The sequence below is a fragment of the Tachyglossus aculeatus genome, chromosome 6, assembly GCF_015852505.1.
Source record: "Tachyglossus aculeatus isolate mTacAcu1 chromosome 6, mTacAcu1.pri, whole genome shotgun sequence".
NCBI lineage: Eukaryota > Metazoa > Chordata > Mammalia > Monotremata > Tachyglossidae > Tachyglossus > Tachyglossus aculeatus.
Window position 1 is genome coordinate 30,792,478 of NC_052071.1, and position 27,616 is coordinate 30,820,093.

At 47.6% G+C, this 27,616-nt stretch overlaps 1 long non-coding RNA gene across 1 annotated transcript in view; it reads right to left on the bottom strand.

Annotated features, from left to right (window-relative positions):
- Nucleotides 1–27,616, bottom strand: part of LOC119929831 — a 91,723-nt gene that overhangs the window by 8,023 nt on the left and 56,084 nt on the right. Inside the window, exon 2 of the long non-coding RNA XR_005451594.1 lies at nt 12,197–12,312. This is a non-coding gene — a long non-coding RNA (uncharacterized LOC119929831). The remainder of the gene's footprint in view (nt 1–12,196; nt 12,313–27,616) is intronic.

Sequence of the window (27,616 nt, forward strand, 5' to 3'; positions counted from 1 at the left end):
TATTTTACTTGTACATATTTACTATTCTATTTATTTTGTTAATGATGTGCATATAGCTTTTATTCTATTTGTTCTGACGATTTTGACACCTGTATACATGTTTTGTTTTGTTGTCTGTGTCCCCCTTCTAGGGTGTGAGCCCATTGTTGGGTAGGGACCCAAGTTGCCGACTTGTACTTCCCATGTGCTTAGTACAGTGCTCTGCACACAATAAGCGCTCAATAAATATGATTGAGTGAATGAATGAATGAATGAGGGAAAGGAGAAGAGAATAGAAGATGGGAGGGGGCAACGGGAGTGGAGAGGGGTCAGGGGAGGAGAGGGAAGAGGGAAAGAGAGAAAAGGAGAAGAGAGGAGAAGATGAGGAGAAAATAGCAGAAGAGGAGGGGGAAAGAAAGGAGAAAGCTCTGGCCACTGAGGAAAGTAGATTGGCATCCCCCAAATGTCCAAACCCTCCCTCAGGGGCAAGGAGCAGCGGCCCTGCAGTATTCATTCATTCATTCAGTCGTATTTATTGAGCGCTTACTGTGTGTACAGCACTGTACTATCAATCAATCAATCAATCGTATTTATTGAGCGCTTACTGTGTGCAGAGAACTGTACTCAGCGCTTGGGAAGTACAAGTTGGCAACATATAGAGACGGTCCCTACCCAACAGTGGGCTCACAGTCTAGAAGGGGGAGACAGAGAACAAAACCAAACCTATTGACAAAATTAAATAGAATAAATAAATAGAGTAATAAATATGTACAAACATATATACAGGTGCTGTGGGGAAGGGAAGGAGGTAAGGCGGGGGAGATGGAGAGGGGGAGGGGGGGGAGAGGAAGGAGGGGGCTCAGTGTGGGAAGGCCTCCTGGAGGAGGTGAGCTCTCAGTAGGGCCTTGAAGGGAGGAAGAGAGTTAGCTTGGCGGATGTTGGGAGGGAGGGCATTCCAGGCCAGGGGGATGCCATCGACCCCCAGCCCACATCATCCCCTGGGCCTGGGATGCCCTCCCTCTGCCCATCCGCTAAGCTAGCTCTCTTCCTCCCTTCAAGGCCCTACTGCGAGCTCACCTCCTCCAGGAGGCCTTCCCAGACTGAGCCTCTTCCTTCCTCTCCCCCTCGCCCCCCTCTCCATCCCCCCCATCTTACCTCCTTCCCTTCCCCACAGCACCTGGATATATGTATGTACATATTTATTACTCTGTTTATTTTACTTGTACATATCTATTCTATTTATTTTATTTTGTTTGGTTTTGTTCTCTGTTTCCCTCTTTTAGACTGTGAGCCCACTGTTGAGTAGGGACTGTATATGTTGCCAACTTGGACTTCCCAAGCGCTTAGTCCAGTGCTCTGCACACAGTAAGCGCTCAATGAATACGATTGATTGATTGACGTGGGCCGGGGGTCGACGGTGGGGCAGGGGAGAACGCTTGGGAAGTAAAATCGGTAAGATAAAGGGACGGTCCCTACCGAACAACGGGCTCCCAGTGTATTAGGAGGGCTAGCTTTCAGGAGTTGGGTAAAAGGGTAACTCCTCGGCTCGCTCTGGCCGTCCTGCACAGTCCCCGGGGGCGCTTTTGGAGTCTGGGAGGCGCGATGGCCGCCAGAGCAGCCAGCAGGGCTGGAAGGTCGCGAGCGGCCTTCCCCGCGCCGCTCCTCGGGCCGGGCCTTCTCAATCAATCAGTCAATCAATTGTATTTATTGAGCGCTTACTATGTGCAGAGCACTGTACTAAGCGCTTGGGAAGTACAAATTGGCAACACATAGAGACAGTCCCTACCCAACAGTGGGCTCACAGTCTAAAAGGGGGAGACAGAGAACAGAACCAAACATACCAACAAAATAAAATAAATAGGATAGAAATGTACAAGTAAAATACATAAATAAATAAATAAATAGAGTTATAAATATGTACAACCATATATACATATATACATATATTCTCCTCCCTCGTCGGTTTTCCTGCTCAGAGACGGGCATTTCCGCGCCCGCCCCCGGGATACCCCGGGAAAGAAGCCAGCCGTGGGCACGGCCCGCCGGGATTTGTGTCACCTTGCCCGCTCTGTTCCCTACCAGGGCGCTGGAAGCGCTCAATAAATACCACTCAACATGACGGTTGACCTTTTCCTCCCCCTCCTCCTCTTCTTCCTTCTCCTCCTCTTCCTTGTCTTCCTTCTTCTCAATCAATCGATCAATCGTATTTATTGAGCGCTGACTGTGTGCAGAGCACTGTACTAAGCGCTTGGGAAGTCCAAGCTGGCAACATATAGAGACAGTCCCTACCCAACAGTGGGCTCACAGTCTAAAAGGGGGAGACGGAGAACAAAACCAAACATAACAACAACAACAACAAAACCAAACCTAACAAAATAAAATAAATAGAATAGATAGGTACAAGTAAAATAAATAAATAGAGTAATAAATATGTACAAACATATATACATATACACAGGTGCTGTGGGGAAGGGAAGGAGGTAAGATGGGGGGGATGGAGAGGGGTCGAGGGGGAGAGGAAGGAATAAATACCACTCAACATGACGGTTGACCTTTTCCTCCTCCTCCTCCTCCTCTTCTTCCTTCTCCTCCCCTTCCTTCTCTTCCTTCTTCTCAATCAGTCAATCAATCAATCGTATTTATTGAGCTCTCACTGTGTGCAGAGCACTGTACTAAGCACCTGGGAAGTACAAGTTGGCAACATATAGAGACAGTCCCTACCCAACAGTGGGCTCACAGTCTGAAAGGGGGAGACGGAGAACAAAACCAAACATAACAATAACAACAACAAAACCAAACCTAACAAAATAAAATAAATAGAATAGATAGGTACAAGTAAAATAAATAAATAGAGTAATAAATATGTACAAACATATATACATATACACAGGTGCTGTGGGGAAGGGAAGGAGGTAAGATGGGGGGATGGAGAGGGGAACGAGGGGGAGAGGAAGGAATAAATACCACTCAACATGACGGTTGACCTTTTCCTCGTCCTCCTCCTCCTCTTCTTCCTTCTCCTCCTCTTCCTTGTCTTCCTTCTTCTCAATCAATCAATCGTGTTTATTGAGTGCTCACTGCGTGCAGAGTACTGTGCTAAGCACCTGGGAAGTTCAAGTTGGCAACATATAGAGACAGTCCCTACCCAACAGTGGGCTCACAGTCTGAAAGGGGGAGACGGAGAACAAAACCAAACACACTAACAAAATAAAATAAATAGAATAGATAGGTACAAGTAAAATAAATAGAGTAATAAGTATGTACAGACATATATACATATATACAGGTGCTGTGGGGAAGGGAAGGAGGTAAGATGGGGGGATGGAGAGGGGGACGAGGGGGAGAGGAAGGAATAAATACCACTCAACATGACGGTTGACCTTTTCCTCGTCCTCCTCCTCCTCTTCTTCCTTCTCCTCCTCTTCCTTGTCTTCCTTCTCAATCAATCAATCAATCGTGTTTATTGAGCACTCACTGTGTGCAGAGCACTGTGCTAAGCGCTTGGGAAGTCCAAGTTGGCAACATATAGAGACAGTCCCTACCCAACAGTGGGCTCACAGTCTAAAAGGGGGAGGCGGAGAACAAAACCAAACATACTAATAAAATAAAATAAATAGAATAGATAGGTACAAGTAAAATAAATAAATAAATAGAGTAATAAATATGTACAGACATATATACATATATACAGGTGCTGTGGGGAAGGGAAGGAGGTAAGATGGGGGGATGGAGAGGGGGACGAGGGGGAGAGTTAGGAATAAATACCACTCAACATGACGGTTGACCTTTTCCTCCCCCTCCTCCTCCTCCCCCTCCTCATCTTCTTCCTTCTCCTCCTCTTCCTTGTCTTCCTTCTTCTCAATCAATCAATCAATCAATCGTATTTATTGAGCGCTCACTGTGTGCAGAGCACTGTACTAAGCGCCTGGGAAGTACAAGTTGGCAACATATAGAGACAGTCCCTACCCAACAGTGGGCTCACAGTCTAAAAGGGGGAGACGGAGAATGAAACCAAACATACTAACAAAATAAAATAGAATAGATAGGTACAAGTAAAATAAATAAATAGAATAATAAATATGTACAAACATATATACATATACACAGGTGCTGTGGGGAAGGGAAGGAGGTAAGACGGGGGGGATGGAGAGGGGGATGAGGGGGAGAGGAAGGAATAAATGCCACTCAACATGACGGTTGACCTTTTCCTTCTCCTCCTCCTCTTCTTCCTTCTCCTCCTCTTCCTTGTCTTCCTTCTTCTCCTCCTTCGCCTCTTCCTCCTCCTCCTTGTCCTCCTCTTCCCCCTCTCCTCGCCCTTTTCTCCCTCCTCCTTCTCCTCTTCTTCCTCTTCCTTCTCATCCCCCCCACCCCCAGACCCATCTCCCTGCCGGTGATTTCCCCAATGTCCAAGGCCATCCCGAGTGTCTTCCCCAACCTCAAATAAGGCCAGCAGCCCTTCCGGGGACGCCAGCCGGTTGGCGCTTCCCTCGGGTCGCCCCACCCGGTGCGGTCGGAGCCCTGGCCCCTGGCCCGGGCTCGGGCCCCCTTCGACGTCCACCGAGGACCGACTCATCTCCTCCAACACCTCCCTTGGGTTTTGAGTCTTCTTCAAATGAGGGACATATTTATTACTCTATTTATTTATTTTACTTGTACATATCTATTCTATTTATTTTATTTTGTTCGTATGTTTGGTTTTGTTCTCTGTCTCCCCCTTCTAGACTGTGAGCCCACTGTTGGGTAGGGACTGCCTCTATATGTTGCCAACTTGTACTTCCCAAGCGCTTAGTACAGTGCCCTGCACACAGTAAGCGCTCAATAAATACGATTGATTGACAAAAACAGTTACTCTACTTATTTATTTATCTTACTTGTACATATCTATTCTATTTATTTTATTTTGTTAGTATGTTTGGTTCTGTTCTCTGTCTCCCCCTTCTAGACTGTGAGCCCACTGTTGGGTAGGGACTGTCTCTATATGTTGCCAACTTGTGCTTCCCAAGCGCTTAGTGCAGTGCTCTGCACACAGTCAGCGCTCAATAAATACGATTGATTGATTGATTGACAATAACAGTTACTCTATTTATTTACCTTACTTGTACATATCTATTCTATTTATTTTATTTTGTTAGTATGTTTGGTTTTGTTCTCTGTCTCCCCCTTCTAGACTGTGAGCCCACTGTTGGGTAGGGACTGTCTCTATATGTTGCCAACTTGGACTTCCCAAGTGCTTGGTACAGTGCTCTGCACACAGTAAGCATTCAATAAATACGATTGATTGATTGACAAAAACAGTTACTCAATTTATTTATTTTACTTGTACATATCTATTCTATTTATTTTATTTTGTTAGTATGTTTGGTTTTGTTCTCTGTCTCCCGCTTCTAGACTGTGAGCCCACTGTTGGGTAGGGACCGTGTCTATATGTTGCCAACTTGGACTTCCCAAGCGCTTAGTACAGTGCTCTGCACACAGTCAGCGCTCAGTATATACGATTGATTGATTGACAGCCCCCCGACCCCGGACTCCCCGGGCAGCCCGCCCTCCGCATCCCTGCGGGGGGGGACCGTGCCCGCAACCCCCGGCTCAGGGCGGGGGAAGGACCGGCTTGAAGGGGGAGGTCCAGGACGGGGGGTCCGGGGCAGGGGGAGTCCGGGCAGGGGGTCCAGGGTAGAGGGTCCGGGGCAATCAATCAATCAATCGTATTTATTGAGCGCTTACTGTGTGCAGAGCACTGTACTAAGCGCTTGGGAAGTACAAGTCGGCAACACATAGAGACAGTCCCTCCCCAACAGCGGGCTCACAGTCTAGAAGGGGGAGAATCCGGCTCCCCCTTCTAGAGCCGGGGGGGGGGGGGGGTTGTAGAGCTAGGTAGGGGGGTCCGGGGCAGAGGGTCCGGGGCAATCAATCAATCAATCAATCGTATTTATTGAGCGCTTACTGTGTGCAGAGCACTGTACTAAGCGCTTGGGAAATACAAGTCGGCAACACATAGAGACAGTCCCTCCCCAACAGCGGGCTCACAGTCTAGAAGGGGGAAAATCCGGCTCCCCCTTCTAGAGCCGGGGGGGTTCTAGAGCTAGGTAGGGGGGGCCGGGGTAATCAATCAATCAATCAATCAATCAATCGTATTTATTGAGCGCTTACTGTGTGCAGAGCACTGTACTAAGCGCTTGGGAAGTACAAGTCGGCAACACATAGAGACAGTCCCTCCCCAACAGCGGGCTCACAGTCTAGAAGGGGGAGAATCCGGCTCCCCCTTCTAGAGTCGGGGGGGTCCTAGAGCTAGGTAGGGGGGTCCGGGGTAAGGGGGTCCAGGGTGGGAGGGGGGGTTCGGGATCTGGGGCCTGGCTCCGACACTCGGCATCCCCTCCCGGCCTGGGAGCGTGGCCCCGGCTCTTGGGTCCCGGAGTGACCGGTTTGGGGAGGGGGGAGCGGCTTGGCCCCCCCCCGCCCCTCTCCCTCCAGCTGTTTCCAATAAGGAAGAGCCGGGGCCCAGGCCAAGAGCCCCCGCCAGCTTGGAGGGCGCTGCTTTTTTCCCACCTCGGAACCGGGGCTCCGGCTCTGGAGATCAAAGTTAATGGATCCAGAGGGCGGCAGGGGGATGGGAATGAGCTCCCGCCCGCCCTCCCCACTGGCGGCCCCGCGCCCACCCCAGCGACCTCTCCCTCTCGTCCCCCCGTCCATCTTACCTCCTTCCCTTCCCCACAGCACCTGTATATATGTTTGTACATATTTATTACTCTATTTATTTATTTTACTTGCCTGTATATATGTATATATGGTTGTACATATTTATTACTCTATTTATTTTGCTTGTACATTTCTATCCTATTTAGTTTATTTTGATGGTATGTTTGGTTTTGTTCTCTGTCTCCCCCTTTTAGACTGTGAGCCCACTGTTGGGTAGGGACTGTCTCTATGTGTTGCCAATTTGTACTTCCCAAGCGCTTAGTACAGTGCTCTGCACATAGTAAGCGCTCAATAAATACGATTGATTGATTGATTGATTTACTTGTACATATCTATTCTATTTATTTTATTTTGATAGTATGTTTGGTTTTGTTCTCTGTCTCCCCCTTTCAGACTGTGAGCCCACTGTTGGGTAGGGACTGTCTCTAGATCTTGCCAATTTGTACTTCCCAAGCGCTTAGTACAGTGCTCTGCACACAGTAAGCGCTCAATAAATACGATTGATGATGATGATGACCGGCCGGCGAGGTCATTCCTGCCCTGCCTAGTTTCGGGGAGGTCCCACGGGGCGGAGACTCCCCCTATTTCCCGCAGGTGGGCTCCCCATATTCATCCCAGCGCTTAGTACAGTGCTCTGCACACAGTAAGCGCTCAATAAATACGATTGATTGATTGATTGAGCCCAGGGGGCTGCCCTGGGCGGCAAGGAAGCCGGGAAGAGCCGGGCCCGGGGCGATCGCGGAGTCCCGTGCAGAGCGTTTGGCGAAAGGTGACGCTCTATAGCCGCAGGCCCGCTCCCACCCCTCCGACAAACAGCTTGAGAATAATAATAATAATAATGGCATTTGTTAAGCGCTTACTATGTGCAAAGCACTGTTCTAAGCGCTGGGGAGGATACAAGGTGATCAGGTTGTCAATCAATCAGTCAATCGTATTTATTGAGCGCTTACTGTGTGCAGAGCACTGTACTAAGCGCTTGGGAAGTACAAGATGGCAACATATAGAGACAGTCCCTACCCAACAATGGGCTCACAGTCTAAAAGGGGAAAACAGAGCCCAAAGTCACACAGCCGACATCCCGGCTCCGCCACTTGTCAGCTGTGTGACCTTGGGCAAGTCACTTCTCTTCTCTGGGCCTCAGTTACCTCATCGGTAAAATGGGGATGAAGACTGTGAGCCCCACGTGGGACAACCTGATTACCTTGTATCTATCCCAGGGCTTAGAACAGTGTTTGGCACATAGTAAACGCTTAACAAATACCAACATTATTATTATTATTTTAGAGAAGCAGCTTGACTCAGTGGAAAGAGCCCGGGCTTGGGAGTCAGAGGTCATGGGTTCGAATCCCGGCTCTGTCACTTGTCAGCTGTGTGACCTTGGGCAAGCCACTTAACTTCTCTGTGCCTCAGTTACCTCATCTGTAAAATGGGGATTAAAACTGTGAGCCCCACGTGGGACAATCTCATCACCTTCTATCTCCCATCGCTTAGAACAGTGCTTTACACATAGTAAGCGCTTAACAAATACCATTATTATTATTATTATTATCACTCCGATACCCGTCAAATAATTTAGCGCCTTTCCAGGAAATGCTTGAGATTTCGGCATCACTGCGAAATACCTTAAAACAACGTGTTGAATAGCCCAAGTTGTTGTTTTTTTCCAAGGGAACTCCACAAGTTTATCGTTTTTAATGTATTCCTCTTTCTCTACGCCTTATTCACTCTGGATGCGCTGTTGTCATATTCAGTTGACACGTTTCTAAGTGTCCCGTTTATAGGAGGGTCTGTCCCACCCCACCCGATCCCAGCCCCCAGCTCCCTCTTAAAAAAAAAAATCACTGAAGGAGGAATCAGCTTAAGCATTGGTTTAATTTTCTTATTTTGGGAAATCCATTGGTCTTCGTCTGTATCCATTTTCTGAATTAGGACTCTTTGTTCATTTTACTACCCTCGTTCAGAGAGAAACACGTATCTAAACATCAGTACTAGCTCCAAATCTCTTTTTATTGGCTATAGGTGGCCATTAGAGCTTCGAATGTAGGAAATCGGAATCAGGACGTCGTGAGTAAAATGCTAAAATCAATTGGAAGGAAATCGGTTTCCAAAGCGTGGGACTGACATTGATGCAGGTTTGCCCACGTTACTTTGTGTATGTTTATCGCTCTTATTATGTAGGCCAGGGAAAAGCAATCTCAAGAAATAAAAAAAGAGCCCCCGGGTGGCTACTAAAACCTGGAAAAAATATTGTGGTATCTGTGTATCTGTTTATACGGCATTTCGTGAATTCTTGGGATTGCCTGTTGTTTGGATTATTTTGATTATTACCAAACGATGCAGCTTGTTTTGAAGAATTAAATTCAAATGGATGGTGTGTGAAAACACGTGTGTGCATATATAATGTACAATGAACTTTGTGACCTCGAAGACCATATCTTGCGGGAGTTTGTGTCTCTAAACATGTTGACAGAGAACCATGACAGAAAAGAAAAGGAAGTCACAGGCCGTATTTTATACTGAAAAAGCCCCGGCCAGGTGGGGAGGGTTGCAGCGCCTGTTGTCTCTTTCTTGGATAGGGCGTTCGCGTGCCCTTTTCACACGCGTTTCCTGTTTCGTTTCTTTCACAGAGAACGGGTCGGGAGGAAATATCATGTCTTACGGTTGCAGAGGGGTCAGAACGCAACATTTGTGATCCGGGCAGAGGGTCGGTCTCGCCCCCAGGGTTGAGGCCTCTCTGTGCTCCAGGAGATTCTCCATTTGCCCTGGATCCGTTAGAACTGGCCCAGGTGGACTGGCTGGGGGGAGGTTACTGTGAATTGGTTTTCGGGAGCCCATCGCCCGCCTTTCCCGTTGGGCATCCTTTGGGTGGTCCTAAGCATTTCCCCCACCGAATGCACGACCGACCCCCGAGGTTTCCTTTCGAATCGGCAGAGCTCCCCAAAGAGCTAGGACCACGACACTGGGGAAGAGGCTGCTGCAGAGATCCCGGGGAACGATGTCGCGGATGCAGGAAAGGAAATATCAGATGTATCTGAGGCCCGGGACCAATGCCACCGTTCAGTTTGCTCGCCGGATCTTCTTCAATCGTATTTATTGAGCGCTTACTATGTGCAGAGCACTGTACTAAGCGCTTGGGAAGTACAAATTGGCAACATTCCTGTCCGCGGCCTTCAGCGCTCGTTGTTTTGCTAAGAAGCCTGAGTCTCCGACTTGCTTTCGACGCCCCGATCTCTCCTGCCCGCGGCGGCCGGGGATCAGAGCTCACAAGAGGGCTCGGGTCGGGAGTTTCCAGGACCAAAGGATGGCGGAAAGGGCTAGGGGGGTCAGGAAATAAGGCCGCGGCTGGAGGGGGTAAGAAAAAAAAATTGGGATAGCGGGGAGGCGTTGCCAGAGGGCAACCGGGAGAAAAACAAGAAAATCCTAATCCAACCACAAAAGAGACAGGGCAAGCGAAATCCAGATTTTTCTGAGGGTGCCACTGCTGCATTTCCAAAGGAGATTTCCTGCACCTCTGCATCCGCCACTTATTTTCTCGGAGATAACTCTCAATCGGGTGATCTGAAAACTACTTCCACGGGCGGGCAAGGGCTTCGGGTCCCCTTGGATTAGGGGTGATGTCTCACACCCCCCCACCCCCAGGTCCAGGTCTCGTGGAGGGGCTCAGAAGGCCCAGGACAGACGCGATCCCCTATTTTGCCCCCGCACATTTGCCTTTAGAGGAAGCAGGAGCCAAGGAGCCGTTTGCAGCCGTCCAGGCCACGACATTTCCTCTAAGTTCCACAAAGGAAGGGAAGCCCAAAGGAAGCGAAGCGGGGGGCGGAGGGGGATGAGGTTCGGGAGGGGTGGCAGGGGGGAGTTGCGTCCCGCCGGAGTGGGAGTGGGGTTGTTTAATTAAAGAGGAATCCGGGGGTATAGATACCAGATAAAAGTAATGCGCAGAATAAAACTAGAATAAACTAATTAAAACATTGTGTTTGCCACACATCTTATTTCTCCCTCTCCCCTTTTTTGATCTTAGTTGTGTTTTAAAGAAATGTCATCGCACCATAAAGCGAGCCGTGAAACGCTATTTCCTTATAGTGCGCGGCGCTTTTCAAAGGGAAGTGTGATATATTTGAGAAAAGAGATCCCGCTGTGAAAGCTTGCGTGTCTTCCCTTTACCAAACGAAGCCCTTGTCAATCAGGCCAAGCTCTGTCCAATCGGCAAGGCCCTTTTTGGAAAGCAGCTCATCCTGCTGTGCTTTTATATATCACACCGCAGCGTGTTTTGATGCATTTTTACCATCACTTTCAGGGCTATGAATGATGAGGGTACCGTACAGTATAGAGTTCCCCAAACGCCGGAGTGGCTAACGACTTGCCGGGGTATTGTGCGCCCGGTCTTTTTCATGTGTTGGCTGCATTTGTTATGGACACTAACGTCTTCTAGGCAAATATCAGGAACAGACTAATTAAGACTGGAAGTTCTCATCCACCTACCTAGCACGCCCCATGACAGGCTTGTCGAGGTTCAATAGTTGCTCGCTCATTCTCTTTCTCTCTCTCTCTTGTCTACCCTTGGGATAGCGGTACCGATCCCTGTATGGCGCTGCCACCTTTGGTCCTGGAAAATTTCGGGCCCTCCCTATGGCAATACCTTAAAACTCGGCTCCCCACACTAGATCCCTCCCGCCTCTGGCCTGGCCCTGGTTATGGACCCGGTCTTAAAGCAAACGGCAGGGATCTCTCCTCCATAAACAAGATCTGGTCCAGGGATCGATCATACCCGAGAATAATAATAATAATGGCATTTATTAAGTGCTTACTATGTGCAAAGTACTGTTCTAAGCTCTGGGGAGGTTACAAGGTGATCAGGTTGCCCCACGTGGGGCTCACAGTCTTAATCCCCATTTTACAGATGAGGTAACTGAGACACAGAGATGCTGACTCGCCCAACGTCACACAGCTGACAAGTGGTGGAGTCGGGATTTGAACCCATGACTTCTGACTCCAAAGCCCGGGCTCTTTCCACTGAGCCACGCTCTCTGGCTGCAGGTTCAAGCCCCAGCCAGACCCGTCCACCCACGGAGTCCGCCAAAGATGGGCTTTCGCTCGGCTCCCGGGCCAGTCCCATCATCATCATCAATCGTATTTATTGAGCGCTTACTATGTGCAGAGCACTGTACTAAGCGCTTGGGAAGTACAAATTGGCAACATATACAGTCCCTACCCAACAGTGGGCTCAATCCTGGGACCCCCCCCGCCCCCCCCTCTTCATTCATCCAGTCGTATTTATTGAGCGCTTACTGTGCGCAGGGCGCTGTACTAAGCGCTCACTCGTCAGCGCCCTGCGTGAGCTAGTGAATCATTGCTACCGCGGACCACGTCGCGGGACCCGCGCAGACCGACCACGTCTACCACCGGCTGCGCTAGCGACGAAAGACCCTTTAAGGCAAAATATAAACTTGTAAACCCTATAAAATTGTATATAAACTCGGACACATCCGAGTCCGCGCCGGGGAAAAGCCTTTCTTTTGCGCCTTACCTGGATGTGAGATCTGAAAAGCTGAAGATACATAAACGAACCCACGCAGGTTCGTCTAGTAGTGGTCGGGGGTCTACAGTGGGGACGACAGACCGAGAGAGGGTCAATTTTCTTTCCTAGGAGAGAAAAGAAAGAACGAGAGAGCGCTTTAGTGTATGTTCTTTTACCCTTTCTTTTTATTAAGGACTGCCCTTAATAATAATGATGGCATTTGTTAAGCGCTTACTATGTGCGAAGCACTGTTCTAAACTGTTGCAAGTTTTCATGTAGCCGCTCCTTTTAACTGTGTCAAATCGAGGGAGCGGAGGGAAGGAGAACAGCGTCTGCTGATTTTGTATTTCTAGAATTTAGCCAACTGTATGGCTTGCCCAAAGCTGAAGAACGAAAATGCGCGCACACACACACAAAAACACAAACACACGTCCTCCCACAATCTGACACGATTTCGCAAGGATACTTCACACACACCCTCGCTCTCATTTAGACACACCTACAAGGGGCCACCAAAAGAGACTGTCCAGCACGGACACGCGCAACCCCACTCCCAAGCAGTTCGAGGCTTTGATTTGTTTTTGGATTTCCTCCCCCGACGCCCGGCTGTCTATTTAAGGGAAATCAGCCAACCCTCCCCTCCACCCTTGTTTCTCTTCCCGACCAGCGACGGACGCGGCTTTGGCCAACGGGAGAACTGTCCTGTGCGATGATGCATGCGAACGGGAAAGGAGCGAATAAAAGAGGAACAAACAAAACCGAGAGCGACCTAGGAAAGAGAAGGCGCTGACGCGCAGCGACCCCAACTAGGGAGCTTCAGCGCCAGCCTTAACGGGAGCGCTCCTGTTGATCTTAATTTGTCTAATTTCTAATTATCCGACTTCCACCCCATTGCTTTCCGAGGGTTATTTCTCCAGGCTTGATTCTGCGGAGAGGCTCTTCAGGTTGGATCACAGATGCCCTGCCTCGGGGCGAGTTGATGGTGAGGTTTGGCCAGGCCCTTAGGAGCCGATTTGGATGGGGCCCGGGGATTGAGGGGATTTGGGAGGGGAGAGGAAGGAAGGAAAGGGGAAGAAGACAGGGGAATAGCGGGGAAGGAATTACACCCTGTTAGTCCGGGGCTCAGGTTTGGGGCAAAGCGAAATGTTAAACATCCCTTTTCTGCAACATGTAACAAGAGGCATGCTGGGAAACTCTCTTTCTCTCCCTCCAACCTAGAGCAAAGGATAGGGTACCTCGTCCCATCATCATCAATCGTATTTATTGAGCGCTCACTGTGTGCAGAGCACTGTACTAAGCGCTTGGGAAGTCCAAGTTGGCAACATATAGAGACAGTCCCTACCCAACAGTGGGCTCACAGTCTTAAACATACCTCGTATGTTTCAGGGATAAAAAAAACATTTTGAAAAGTCCTAACCATCCCCCACCCACGTCCACCCGAGAGGGAAAAGAACAGCGGTTCACAGCTTCCAGTTAGATGCGTGCGTTTCCGTGCCCACGTTTATTTTCAAGCTTTTTTTTTTTAATAAAAAAAGTGTTGATGTGGGCCTGGTTTTGTGTGCCCAATTTCCGGCACACACAGCGGCTGTAGGTCTACCTCGGTGTCCGTCAAGGAGACGGCAGACCACGTAGAATCTATTGAAATACTGGGTGGAATTGGGGGGGAAAAAAACCCGTTACCGGTATGAAAAAAAATCCTTAAAATAATAGGTTCTTTTGATCTGGGAAATTACTTGTTGCCTCCTGCCAACACGTTATTATCCTTCTTGTATATTCGATCGTCGCTCCCGCGACCGTTGCGCGAGCATTTGGGTTTCTATTTCCAGGCGGAAAACCGTTCAAGTGTGAATTCGACGGTTGTAATAGGCGGTTTGCCAACAGCGGTGACGGGAAGGAGCACACGCCCGTGCACTCCGGCGACAAACCTTACACCTGCCAAGTCAAGGGCTGCGAGAAGTCGTACGCTCACCCCAGCTCCCTGCGGGAGCACCTGAAGATAATAATAATAATAATAATAATAATAATGGCAGTTATTAAGCCCGTATATATGGTTGTACATATTTATTACTCCATTTATTTATTTATTTTACTTGTACCTTTCTATCCTATTTATTTTATTTTGTTGGTATGTTTGGTTCTGTTCTCTGTCTCCCCCTTTTATCAATCAATCGTATTTATTGAGCGCTTACTATGTGCAGAGCACTGTACTAAGCGCTTGGGAAGTACAAATTGGCATCACATAGAGACAGTCCCTACCCAACAGTGGGCTCACAGTCTAAACGGGGGAGACAGAGAACAGAACCAAACATACCAACAAAATAAAATAAGTAGGATAGAAATGTACAAGTAAAATAAATAAATAAATAAATAAATAGAGTAATAAATATGTACAACCATATATACATATATACAGGTGCTGTGGGGAAGGGAAGGAGGTAAGACGGGGGGATGGAGAGGGGGACGAGGGGGAGGAGAGGGGGACGAGGGGGACTGTGAGCCCACTGTTGGGTAGGGACTGTCTCTATGTGTTGCCAATTTGTACTTCCCAAGCGCTTAGTACAGTGCTCTGCGCATAGTAAGCGCTCAATAAATACGATTGATTGATTGATTGATTAAGCGCTTACTATGTGCAAAGCACTGTTCTAAGCACTGGGGAGGTTACAAGGTGATCAGGTTGTCCCACGTGGGGCTCGCAGTCAATCCCCACTTTACAGACGGGGGAACTGAGGCCCAGAGAAGTTAAGTGACTTGCCCAAAGTCACACAGCTGATAATTGGAGTCAGAGGTCATGGGGTCGAATCCCGGCTCCGCCACATGTCTGCTGTGTGACCTTGGGCAAGTCACTTAACTTCTCTGAGCCTCAGTTACCTCATCTGTAAAATGGGGATTGACTGTGAGCCCCACGTGGGCCAACCTGATCACATTGTATCCCCCCCCAGAGCTTAGAACAGTGCGTTGCACATAGTAAGCGCTTAACAAATGCCATTATTATTATTATTATTATTATTGGCAAGCCCGAGAGGTATCCCCCGCCGCCCAGGACCGAGGCCGGCCAACAGTAGCATCACGGGCCCCCCCTCCCCTTTGAAATCCCCGGGACGGCCCGGGATAATACTAATAATAATTAATAATAATTAGGGTATTTGTTAAGTGCTTAACTATGTGGCAGGCACTGTACTAGGTGCTGGGGTGGATACAAGCAGATAGACTGAGTCCCACGTGTTGCTCACAGTGTCAATCCCCATTTTACAGAAGAGGTGACTGAGGCACAGAGAAGCGATGTGAATTACTAATAACAATTATGGTATTAAGCACCTATGTGCCAGGCAGTTTGCTAAGTGTTGGGGTGGATATAAGCAGAAAGGGTTGGACACAGTCCCCGTCCTACGTGGGGCTCACAGTCTCAATCCCTATTTTACAGAGGAAGTAACGGAGGCACAGAGAAGAGACATGACTTAATAATAATTATCATCAATCGTATTTATTGAGCGCTTACTGTGTGCAGAGCACTGTACTAAGCGCTTGGGAAGTACAAGTTGGCAACATATAGAGACAGTCCCTACCCAATAGTGGGCTCACAGTCTAAAAGGTGGGCTCACAGTCTAAAAGAATTATTTAATTATTTAATTCAGTCTAATAATTATGGTATTAAGCGCTTAACTATGTGCCAGTCACTGTACTAAGTGCTGGACTGGATACAAGCAGAAAGGGTTGGACACAGTCCCTGCCTCGCGTGGGGCTCACAGTCTCAATCCCCATTTTCCAGGCGAGGTAAATGAGGCCCAGAGAAGGGAAGGGACTTGCCCAAGGTCACACAGCAGACAAGCGGCAGAGGCGGGATTAGAACCCACGCCCTTGCGATTCCCAGGCACTATCCATTACGCCCCGCTGCTTCTGGTACCTGGGGGAGGGGTTTTCCGTCCGAAGCGCCCCTCTGCTCTGCCAGGGTTTGCGGGGTGCAGGGATAATAATAATGATAGTATTTGTTAAGCGCTTACTATGTGCAAAGCACTGTTCTAAGCGCTGGGGGGGATACAAGGTGATCACGTTGTCCTACCTGGGGCTCACAGTCTTAATCCTCATTTTACAGATGAGGTAACTGAGGCTCAGAGAAGTCAAGTGACTTGCCCAAGGTCACACAGCAGACATGTAGGGGGCCCGGGATTAGAACCCTCTGACCTCTGACTCCCAAGCCCGGGCTTTTCCCACTGAGCCGCGGCTCGGGAGGAGGAGGAGGGTCCAGGAGCCGCTGGGATGGGATGTGGGAGACCCCACCTCCCGTTCCCGCCTCCGTCCGCGCTCTCCGAATTCGCGCTATAGACGGCAGAGCTCTCCCGGGGCCCAGTCTGCGGGGGGGCAGGGCAGGGCCACGGGGAGGGCCTCCAGGAGGTACAGTCACACGGCGGTGGGGGGAGGAAAGCGAAAATAAATACATAATAATGATAATGATGGTATTTGTTAAAAGCTTACTATGTATCAAGCGCTTAGTACAGTGCTCTGCACACAGTAAGCGCTCAATAGATACGATTGATGATCAAGCACTGTTCTAAGCGCTGGGGGTAAATACGAGGTCATCAGGTTGTCCCACGTGGGGCTCACAGTCTCAATCCCCATTTTCCAGATGAGGGAACTGAGGCCCAGAGAAATGAAGTGACTTGCCCAAGGTCACACAGAGAGCACGGGCTTTGGAGTCAGAGGTCATGGGTTCAAATCCCAACTCTGCCAATTGTCAGCTGTGTGACTTTGGGCAAGTCGCTTCACTTCTCTGGGCCTCAGTTACCTCATCTGTAAAATGGGGATTAAGACTGTGAGCCCCCCGTGGGACAACCTGATCACCCTGTAATCTCCCCAGCGTTTAGAACAATCAATCAATCGTATTTATTGAGCGCTTACTGTGTGCAGAGCACTGTACTAAGCGCTTGGGAAGCGCTTAGAGAAGCAGCGTGGCTCAGTGTAAAGAGCACGGGCTTTGGAGTCAGAGGTCATGGGTTCGAATCCCGACTCCACCACATGTCTGTTGTGTGACCTTGGGCAAGTCACTTAACTTCTCTGAGCCTCAGTTACCTCATCTGTAAAATGGGGATGAAGACTGTGAGCCCCACGTGGGACAACTTAATCACCTTGTATCCCCTCAGCGCTTAGAACAGTGTCTTTTAGATTGTGAGCCCACTGTTGGGTAGGGACTGTCTCTATATGTTGCCAACTTGTACTTCCCAAGCGCTTAGTACAGTGCTCTGCGCACAGTAAGCGCTCAATAAATACGATTGATGATGATGATGATGATGGGAAGTACAAAGTGGCAACATATAGAGACGGTCCCGACCCAAATACCATACAAAAAAAAAGTGGCGGAGTTGGGATTAGAACCCACGACCTCTGAATCCCAAGCCCGGGCTCTTCATCATCATCATCATCATCATCAATCGTATTTATTGAGCGCTTACTGTGGGCAGAGCACTGTACTAAGCGCTTGGGAAGTACAAATTGGCAACATATAGAGACAGTCCCTACCCAACAGTGGGCTCACAGTCTAAAAGGGGGAGACGGAGAACAAAACCAAACATACTAACAAAATAAAATAAATAGAATAGATATGTACAAACAAAATAAATAAATAGAGTAATAAATATGTACAAACATATATCCAGGTGCTGTGGGGAAGGGAAGGAGGTAAGATGGGGGGGATGGAGAGGGGGACGAGGGGGAGAGGAAAGAAGGGGCTCAGTCTGGCTCTTGCCACTAAACCACGCTGTTTCGTCTCAAAATGGAACAATTTGGCATTTTCATTCATTCGGTATCGACTTTGCGAGACTGTGGGTATTGATTAGCAAGCCGACATCGGCTCCGCTAATTCCTGCTCGGACTAGTCGGCGCGACGACAAACAAAACCCAGACAGGTCGCTGTCTGATGGAAATGGAGCTCCCTAAACATTGAGGGGGAAAGCCCCCAGTTGGGCCTGGCCCTCCTCCCTCGACGCCCCCATGTCAGCTTCCTGCTCCTTCCCCAGGGCCCGGGAAGCAGAGTGGCTCAGTGGAAAGGGCCTGGGCTTTGGAATCAAAAGTCATGAGTTCAAATCCCGACTCCTCCAATTGCCAGCTGTGTGACTTTGAGCAAGTCACTTCACTTCTCTGGGCCTCAGTTCCCTCATCTTTAAAATGGGGATTAAGACTGTGAGCCCCCCGTGGGACAACTTGATCACCCTGTTACCTCCCCAGCGCTTAGAACAGTGCTTCGCACATAGTAAGCGCTTAATAAATGCCATTATTATTATTATTATTATTATTCTCTGGGCCTCAGTTCCCTCATCTGTAAAATGGGGATTAAGACTGTGAGCCCCCCGTGGGACAACTTGATCACCCTGTTACCTCCCCAGCGCTTAGAACAATGCTTCACACATAGTAAGCACTTAATAAATGCCATCATTATTACTACATAGTAATTGCTTAACAAACACTATTATTATTATTATTATTATTTTATTATTCTCCGTGCCCGCACCGCCCCCTCCCTCCCAATATGCACTGCCTCTGCGGGGGCACCTCCACTCGAGCGCCGATAAAACCTTTGCTCTGGGCTGGGAGGAATCGTGCTCATTCTTCTCTGGCTCCTGTCCCCCTCGTCCTCCTCCGCCTCTTCCTCCTCCCCTGGGGGGTCCTTCTTCGGGGTCCTTCCTGTCCTCCTCAGCAGCGAATTGATAATAATAATAATGTTGGTATTTGTTAAGCGCTTACTATGTGCCAAGCACTGTTCTGAGCACTGGGGGGATACAATAATAATAATTTTGGTATTTGTGAAGTACTTACTATGTTCTAAGCGCTGGGGGGATACAATAATAATAATTTTGGTATTTGTGAAGTACTTACTATGTGCAAAGCACTGTTCTAAGCGCTGGGGGATACAATATTAATAATTTTGGTATTTGTGAAGCACTATGTGCAAAGCACTGTTCTAAGCGCTGGGGAGGATACAAGGTGATCAGGTTGTCCCATGTGGGGCTCACAATCCCCACTTTACAGATGAAGTAACTGAGGGCCAGAGAAGTGAAGTGACCTGCCCAAAGTCACAAAGCTTATAAGCGGCAGAGCCGGGATTTGAACCTATGACCTCTGACTCCAAAGCCCGGGCTCTTACCACTAGGCCACGCTGCTTCCCCAAGGTAATCAAGGTTGTCCCGCGTGGGGCTCACAGTCTTAATCCCCATTTTACAGATGAGGGAACTGAGGCCCAGAGAAGTGAATTGGTTTGCCCAAAGTCACACAGCTGACAAGTGGTGGAGTCGGGATTAGAACCCATGACCTCTGACTCCCAAGCCCGGGCTCTTTCCACTGAGGGATCTCGGTTGGAGGGGAGACCTGCTGCCTATCTGGGGTGATAGGGTTCACGATTGAGGGAGGGGTCTACGCCTTCGGCAACCCTCACGTTCCCAATAGTCTTCGCGCTTCGAACAGTGCTTGGCACATAGTAAGTGCTTAACAAATACAATCATCATCATTATATATATGTATATAAGTTTGTACATATTTATTACTCTATTTATTTTACTTGTACATATCTATTCTATTTATTTTATTTTGTTAGTATGTTTGGTTTTGTTCTCTGTCCCCCCTTTTAGACTGTGAGCCCCCTGTTGGGTAGGGACTGTCTCTATATGTTGCCAACTTGGACTTCCCAAGCGCTTAGTACAGTGCTCTGCACACAGTAAGGCTCAATAAATACGATTGATTGATTATTATTATTCATTCAATCGTATTTATTGAGCGCTTACTGTGTACAGAGCACTGTACTAAGCTCTTGGAAAGTACAATTCAGCAACAGAGACAATCCCTACCCAACAACGGACTTGCCAACTTGGACTTCCCAAGCGCGTAGTGCAGTGCTCTGCACACAGTAAGCGCTCAATAAATACGATTGATTGATTGATTGATTATCATCACCATTATTATTATCCCCACACCCCTCGCAGCCTCTGCAGCCCCCACACATTCCTGCAACCACTGCCGTGCCCGCAAACCTCGGAGCCCCTCACCCTCTGCATCTTCAGTCAATCATATTTATTGAGCGCTTACTATGTGCAGAGCACTGTACTAAGCGCTTGGGAAGTACAAATTGGCAACATTGGCATCTTCTGCAGCCCCTGCAGCTCCTACTTCTCCACAGCCCCTGCAACTCCCCCCTTTTCCAGCCCCGCAGCTCCTGCAGCTTGGACTCTGCGGGTGTCAGAAGATCCCGGGGCGCGATGCTGCCCGGCTGCCTTGGGCCTAGCAAAAAAGCCAACTTCAAAGCCTCGAGGTAGATGTCAAAGCAGGGCATCAGGCCGCCAGAAATAGCCTCCACCTCTGAGGCTCGGCCTCAGATTTCACCAGCCACTAATCGTGTTCAGGTACCGGCCACCAAAAGAGTGCAATTAAATTGCTCCAACTAGACACTCCCATGATATACACAACTCCTCTGGGGGCGATGCCAACTGGGCACCTTTGGGCACCCGCCACCCCCGCAACTTCTGAGCTCGACCTGACATCCCGCAACCCGCAGGCGGGAGGAAGGATACACCTAATCAATTTCTCGCTAGAATAATAATAATAATGATAATGGCATTTATTAAGCGCTTACTATGTGCAAAGCATTTTTCTAAGCGCTGGGGAGGTTACAAGGTGATCAGGTTGTCCCACGTGGGGCTCACAGTCTCAATCCCCATTTTTACAGATGAGGTAACTGAGGCCCAGAGAAGTTAAGTGGCTTGCCCGAAGTCACACAGCTGACAATTGGCGGAGCCGGGGTTTGAACCCATGACCTCTGACTCCAAAGCCCGGGCTCTTCTCCACCGAGCCACGCTGCTTCTCTAAAGGCGAAAGATTTATGCGCTTTGAAGAGAAGCGAGAGAATCCGAGGTCAGGGGACAACGATGCTGGAAATTAGCGGAATATGGAGAAGCAGCGTGGCTCAGTGGAAAGAGCCCGGGCTTTGGAGTCAGAGGTCAATCAATCAATCAATCGTATTTATTGAGCGCTTACTGTGTGCAGAGCACTGTACTAAGCGCTTGGGAAGTACAAGTTGGCAACATATAGAGACAGTCCCTACCCAACAGTGGGCTCACATGGGTTCAAATCCCGGCCCCGCCACTTGTCAGCTCTGTGACTTTGGGCAAGTCACTTAACTTCTCTGGGCCTCAGTTCCCTCATCTGTAAAATGGGGATGAAGACTGTGAGCCCCCCGTGGGACAACCTGATCACCTTGTAACCTCCCCAGCGCTTAGAACAGTGCTGTGCACATAGTAAGCGCTTAATAAATGCTATCATTATTATTTCTGTGGCCCGGTGCGGGGAGGAGGAGGAGACCCAGGCGGACTCCTCTCCGTTTCGTTCCCCAGCCTGCACCCGCGGTCTCAGCCCTTTCATTCATTCATTCAATCGTATTTATTGAGCGCTTACTGTGTGCAGAACACTGTACTAAGCGCTTGGGAAGTACAAGTCTTTCATCAGCAAGGACCATAGCTCAGTCCCCTTTCCTTGTCGGTTACTTATTCCTTATTACTTCATCACTTCTCTCCCGCCTTTCCAAGCACTCATTGACCGGAGCAATTTTTCTCCTTGGGCCCCATTACTAATTATTATTACTTAAAAATAAACCGGGCATTTTAAGAGGTGTATTCTAACCTGGGGTTGTTCTTACAACGCACTTCCCCAAGTGACTCGTTAGGTTACTACTCTAAGGCGAGAAACTTGTGACCCTGGGGGAATTAGGCAAACATGAATACCCTCGGGTGCATGGTACTTTGCTGGATACTAAATCCCATAAAACACAGTTTCTTCCTGTTGGCAAGACTAAAAAATCGGGTGTCTTGCAGGGCTCAAGCAATGACACACAATTTTACATTTTAAATTTGTAATGACTTTGACAGAGTGGCAGCGTTGATGTGATTATTACCACTGACGTCATTACCAAGACCTGTGCAGCGAACTGCCGATCCTGGAAGTGCTTGGGTTATAAACTGCCCTGGGGTTAAGTCCTGCAAATCCTGGCACAAATTAAGCATGGTCTAGGAGTTTGTAAACTATCACAAAGAGAGCATCGGCACTCACATGGAGGGTAATGTTCTCTCATTCGCAAAGCATATAAGGTCAAGTTTCATGGATTTGTGTAGGGCAAGGAGTCAAATTAGAATTAGTGATGATTTATGTTTTTTCCAACCTTTGCCCTATGTAATTCTGCACAGCAGAATTTTCATGCCCTTCAAACTATGGCAGATAAAAGCTCACTCAAATCAAGGGAGGTACGTTTTAAAACTCAGGACTTTAAAGCTTTCATTTTCATAAAAAGGACCCAATCATTTCCTTCATTAAGCCAACTGAGGCTACTTGCCCCAGACTTTCCTCCTCCACCGTATCAAAATACTTTGCTCCCTCCCTCCTTCCCTCTATGACCACCATTTTCAACTGTTCACTTTCCGAAGGCTTCTTCCGCACTGGTTGCAAACATGCTCATGAATCCCCTATTTTATAAAACCTCTCCCTTGATCCCGTGACTCCCTCCAGTTACTGATCCACCTCCCTCCAACTGTTCTTCTCCAAATTCCTTGAGTGAGTTGTCTACAGCTACTGCCTCTTAGTTCCTCTCCTCCAACTCTCTCCTTGGCCCCCTCCAATCTGGCGTCTATTTCACTCCATGGAAACTGCCCTCTCAAAGGTCACCGATAATCTCACCAAATCTGAAAGGCTCTACTCCATCCTAATCCTCCATAACCTTCCAGCTGCCTTAGACACTGTGGGCCCATCCCTTCTCCTGGAAACACTATCTACTCTTGGCTTCACTAACAGGTTCTTCTCCTCTCTCTCTTGCAGCTCCTTCTCAGACTCTTTCATGGGCTTCTCCTCTTCCTTCTACTCCTTAGCTGTGGGAGTCCCTCGGGGCAGAGTTTTGGGTCTCCTCCATTCGCTCCATGGCTTCAACTACCATCTCTACACAGATGATTCCCAAATGTACCTCACCAGCCCTGACCTCTCTCCTTCTCTGCAGTGTCACATTTCCTCTTGCCTTCAGGACATTTCTACTTCAATATTCCACCAGTACCTCAAGCTTAATGTGTCCAAAACGGAACTCCTCACCTTCCTACATAAAGCCTGACTTTCCCATTACTGTAGATACCACCACTATCCTTGCTGTCTCACAAGTCTGTAACCTTGGCTAAATCTTTGACTCATCTCTCTCATTTAACCCACGCATTCAATCTGTGACCAAATCATTCATTCATTCATTCAATCGTAATTGTTGAGCGCTTACTGTGTGCAGAGCACTGTACTAAGCAATTGGGAAGTATAAGTTGGCAACATATAGAGCTGGTCCCTACCTAACAGTGGGCTCACAGTCTAGAAGGGGAAGACAGAGAACAAACAAAACATATTAACAGAATAAAATAGAATAAATATGTACAAGTAAAATAAATAGAGTAATAAATATGTACAAACATATATACATATATACAGGTGCTGTGGGGAAGGGAAGGAGGTAAGGCAGGGGGATGGAGAGGGGGAGGAGGGGGAGAGGAAGGAGGGGGCTCAGTCTGGGAAGGCCTCCTGGAGGAGGTGAGCTCTCAGTAGGGCCTTGAAGGGAGGAAGAGAGCTAGCTTGGTGGATGTGGGGAGGGAGGGCATTCCAGGCCAGGTGGATGACATGGGCCGGGGGTCGATGGCCGGACAGGCGAGAACAAGGCATGGTGAGGAGATTAGCGGCAGAGGAGTGGAGGGTGCGGGCTGGGCTGTAGAAGGAGAGAAGGGAGGTGAGGTAGGAGGGGGCAAGGTGACGGAGAGCCTTGAAGCCGAGGGTGAGGAGTTTCTGCCTGATGCGTAGGTTGAATGGTAGCCACTGGAGATTTTCTACTTTCACAACATCACTAAAATCCATGCTTTCCTTTCTATCCAAACCACTATTATGAACTCATCATATCCTGCTTTTGCATCAGCCTCCTCACTGCCTCCCATCTCTCTCCACTCCAATCTGCTGCCTGGATCATTTTTCCAATATAATCATTCAGTTTACATCTCTCCACTCCTCTAGAACCCCAAGCAGTTGCCCATCCACCTCCGCATTCAACAGAAACTCCTTACCACCAGCTTTAAAGCACCCTACCTACCCCTCCGACCTTACCTCACTGATTTCGTTTTACAACCATCCCGCTTGCTTCACTCCCCTAATGCTAATCTACTCACTGTACCTCGATATTGTCTATCTTGCCACCAAATCCTCACCCACATCCTTCTTCTATACTGGAATTCCATTCCCCTTCACATACAGCAGACTACCACTCTCCTCACCTTCAATGCCTTATTAAAATCACATTTCCTCCAAGAGGCCTTCCTCAACTTAACTCTAATTTCCCCTACTCCATCTCCCTTCTATGCTGCTATAGACTTGGATCTGTACCCTTTAAGCACTTGGTGTTTGCCTCACCCTCAGCCTCACAGCACTTATGTACATAGCTGTAATTTATTTTACTGTTTGTCTCCCCCGCTAGACTATAAGCTCCTCATGAGCTGGAAAGGTGTCTACCAACTCTGTTGTACTGCATTCTCCCAAGCACTTAGTACAGTACATAAATACCACTGGCTTACTGTCCGATTGTGTGATCCTTCCTTATATGTCAAATTCCCCCAAAGGCACCAGATTGATAAAATGATGTCACTCCTAATTCACAGTTGGAAAGCTCCCCATACAAGAAGACAATCAATCAACCAATCATAGTTATTGCACTTATTGAGCAGAGCACTGTAGTAAGTCCTTGGGGGAGTGCTATATAGCAGAGTTGGTAGGTGCATCCAGAGCTTAGAACAGTGCTTTGCACATAGTAAGCGCTTAGCAAATACCATCATTATTATTACATTCCCTGCCTATGATGAGCTTACAGTCTAGAGGGGGAGACAGACATTGATATAAAAAATTCATTACAGTTATGTGCATAAGTGCTAAGAGGCTGAGGAAGGGGTGAATAAAGGGTGCAAATCCTAGTGCAAGGGCTCCACAGAAGGGAATGGGAGAACAGGAAATGAGGACTTCATCAGGGAAGGCCTCCTGGAGGAGATGTGTCTTTAATAAGGCCTGGGACTCCAATCCAACTCTCCCTAATGATGGCTGACTGCACAGACTTTCCAAAATTTCCACCATTTACATCTATTTCCTACTTTGCCAGTAACACGAAGTTAGAAGGAGCCTGCATGTGTATGCCAGGGAAGTGCTGTAACCAATCAATCAGTGGAATTGATTAAGTGCCTACTCTGTGAAGAGCTCTAAGCACTTGGGAGAGTACAATAGAGTAAGTCGACATGATCCCTGACATCAAGGAGTTTACAATCCAGTGGAGAAACAGACATTAAAATACATTAGGGGTAACCACTGTGTTGTAAAAATTTCAAATGGAGTGTTAGCTCCTACGGCATTTCTGACCTGTCTGGATATTTTGGGGGAGAATCTCTTTCTAAACAAGACCAACCGTGGAGAAAAATGGCATTGGAAGTTCCTCAGATCAGGCATCTACATGACGCAGGAGAGGAGTCAGATTCTAATTGTGAAAACAGGTCGTTGTGACCTAGAGAGGCTGCTCTGACCTGCTCTTTAGGGATTCATTCAGTACAAAGCAGGTGCAAGTGAGATGTCACCAAAAATACTTTTTTCCTGCTAGGCAATGTGTCTCTACCAAAAGTGGTAGTAGAACATTTCCATAAATGATGTGCAATTTGTGTGGAGAATTGAACTTGTAGACTGAGTCTATTATTGGGTAGGGACCGTCGCTATATGTTGCCAACTTGTACTTCCCAAGCGCTTAGTATGGTGCTCTGCACACAGTAAGCGTTCAATAAATACAATTGAATGAATGAATGAATGAACACCTGGTATGTCCATCTTCCGAGAGGCACTAGTTGGTGGAGATTTTCCCTGACGATAAACACAAACAACTGTTCTTTGGTTCAGAGATGATCCTACTGAGAGTGAGATTTCTTTAACAGGGTGTATGAGTGTGGTGCTAAGAGCCGCGTTGGCAGACAATCCCTTCCATGTTTGGTATGTATATAAAGATTGCCCCTTGCAGAATTGTTGCATTTGCTACTCAAATTTTCATGTGCTGTTTTTCTTTCTCCTTTTTGGTATCATGATCAAGTCATTAGTGCTCTGTGCTCAGTAAATACCACTGATGATGGTCTACCTGAAACCTCTGATCTAAAACAGTCTGCCACCTCTTTTCTGACTGTTTTGTGTCAGGCTGATCTGTCTTCTGCTTGTTGTCATCAGCAATAGTGTGCATGTTTTAGAGTGAGTGGCTTTGACCTATTCAAATATTGTATTGTACTCACCCAAGCATTTAGTACAGTGTCTGTAAGCTGTAAGCTTGTTGGAGGCAGGGAACATGCCTACCAACTTTGTTGTATTGCACTTTCCCAAGCACTTAGTATAGTGCTCTGCACTCAGTAAGCACTCAATAAATAACACCGATGATGATGCTCTGCACACGGAAAGTTCTCAATAAATACCATTGACTGATTGATTTAAACTTTTCTCCAAACTCAAAGCAAAGTCATTACCAGACTCAGCTAAAATGTCAGTTCCTCATCCATTCACTGCCTTGCATTTAGTTCACTCACAGCTAATTTCACTTCCTGACAATTTAGACATTTCATGGAAGTTTCTTTGAAACCCTAAGTCAAGGGTTACAACCTTCAACAACTAGGATGAGAGATATCTGCTGAAAATAAAAATGGGCACACACAGAAAATATTTGGGCTGCTCTCTGACTCCTACGGGTTCCTTCATAAATTTAATCAACACTTTAAAATTATTATTTGCCACATTTGAATCTGGAACCCAAACTATAAATTGACATGCATAATTTGTAACCAGAAAGTTAAAGAACTTAATTTGTAAAAATAGCACTCTGTATTTTATCAACCATTTTTACAGAAAATGTCAGGAACACTTCGTGCTGTAAAGAAACCTTCTATAAACTGACTGTTGAAGTTATTGCATGACACTGCCAAGTGGCAATGTCACTGAATTAAAAAAAATTTCAAGTGTAGGAATTAAGCGAAAAACATCCACAAACAGTAACAGAAGCTATAAAATCAGTGCTCGATTATACTGCAAAAGCTGGCTGGATTTTATGGGACGAATATGAAAATACAGATTGCAACTTCATCTAAGTAGAATCCAGAATTCAGCAGAATATGCATTTCAACTATTTTTTTTTTCAGTAGTGATGATGGTTGTGCTGAGCCATCCACACTCTCTCATCAGGACCCTCTGTTCCTAGGGCATGATTTAGATATTATTTTCCAAGGGAAACCTGGAAAGACATCTTAAGAAAAGCCTCAGTATTGCTAAAGTAATGGGAAGTTTCTGTCAATATTTAAAACAGTTACGTTTAAGAGATCACTTTGAAACTTATCC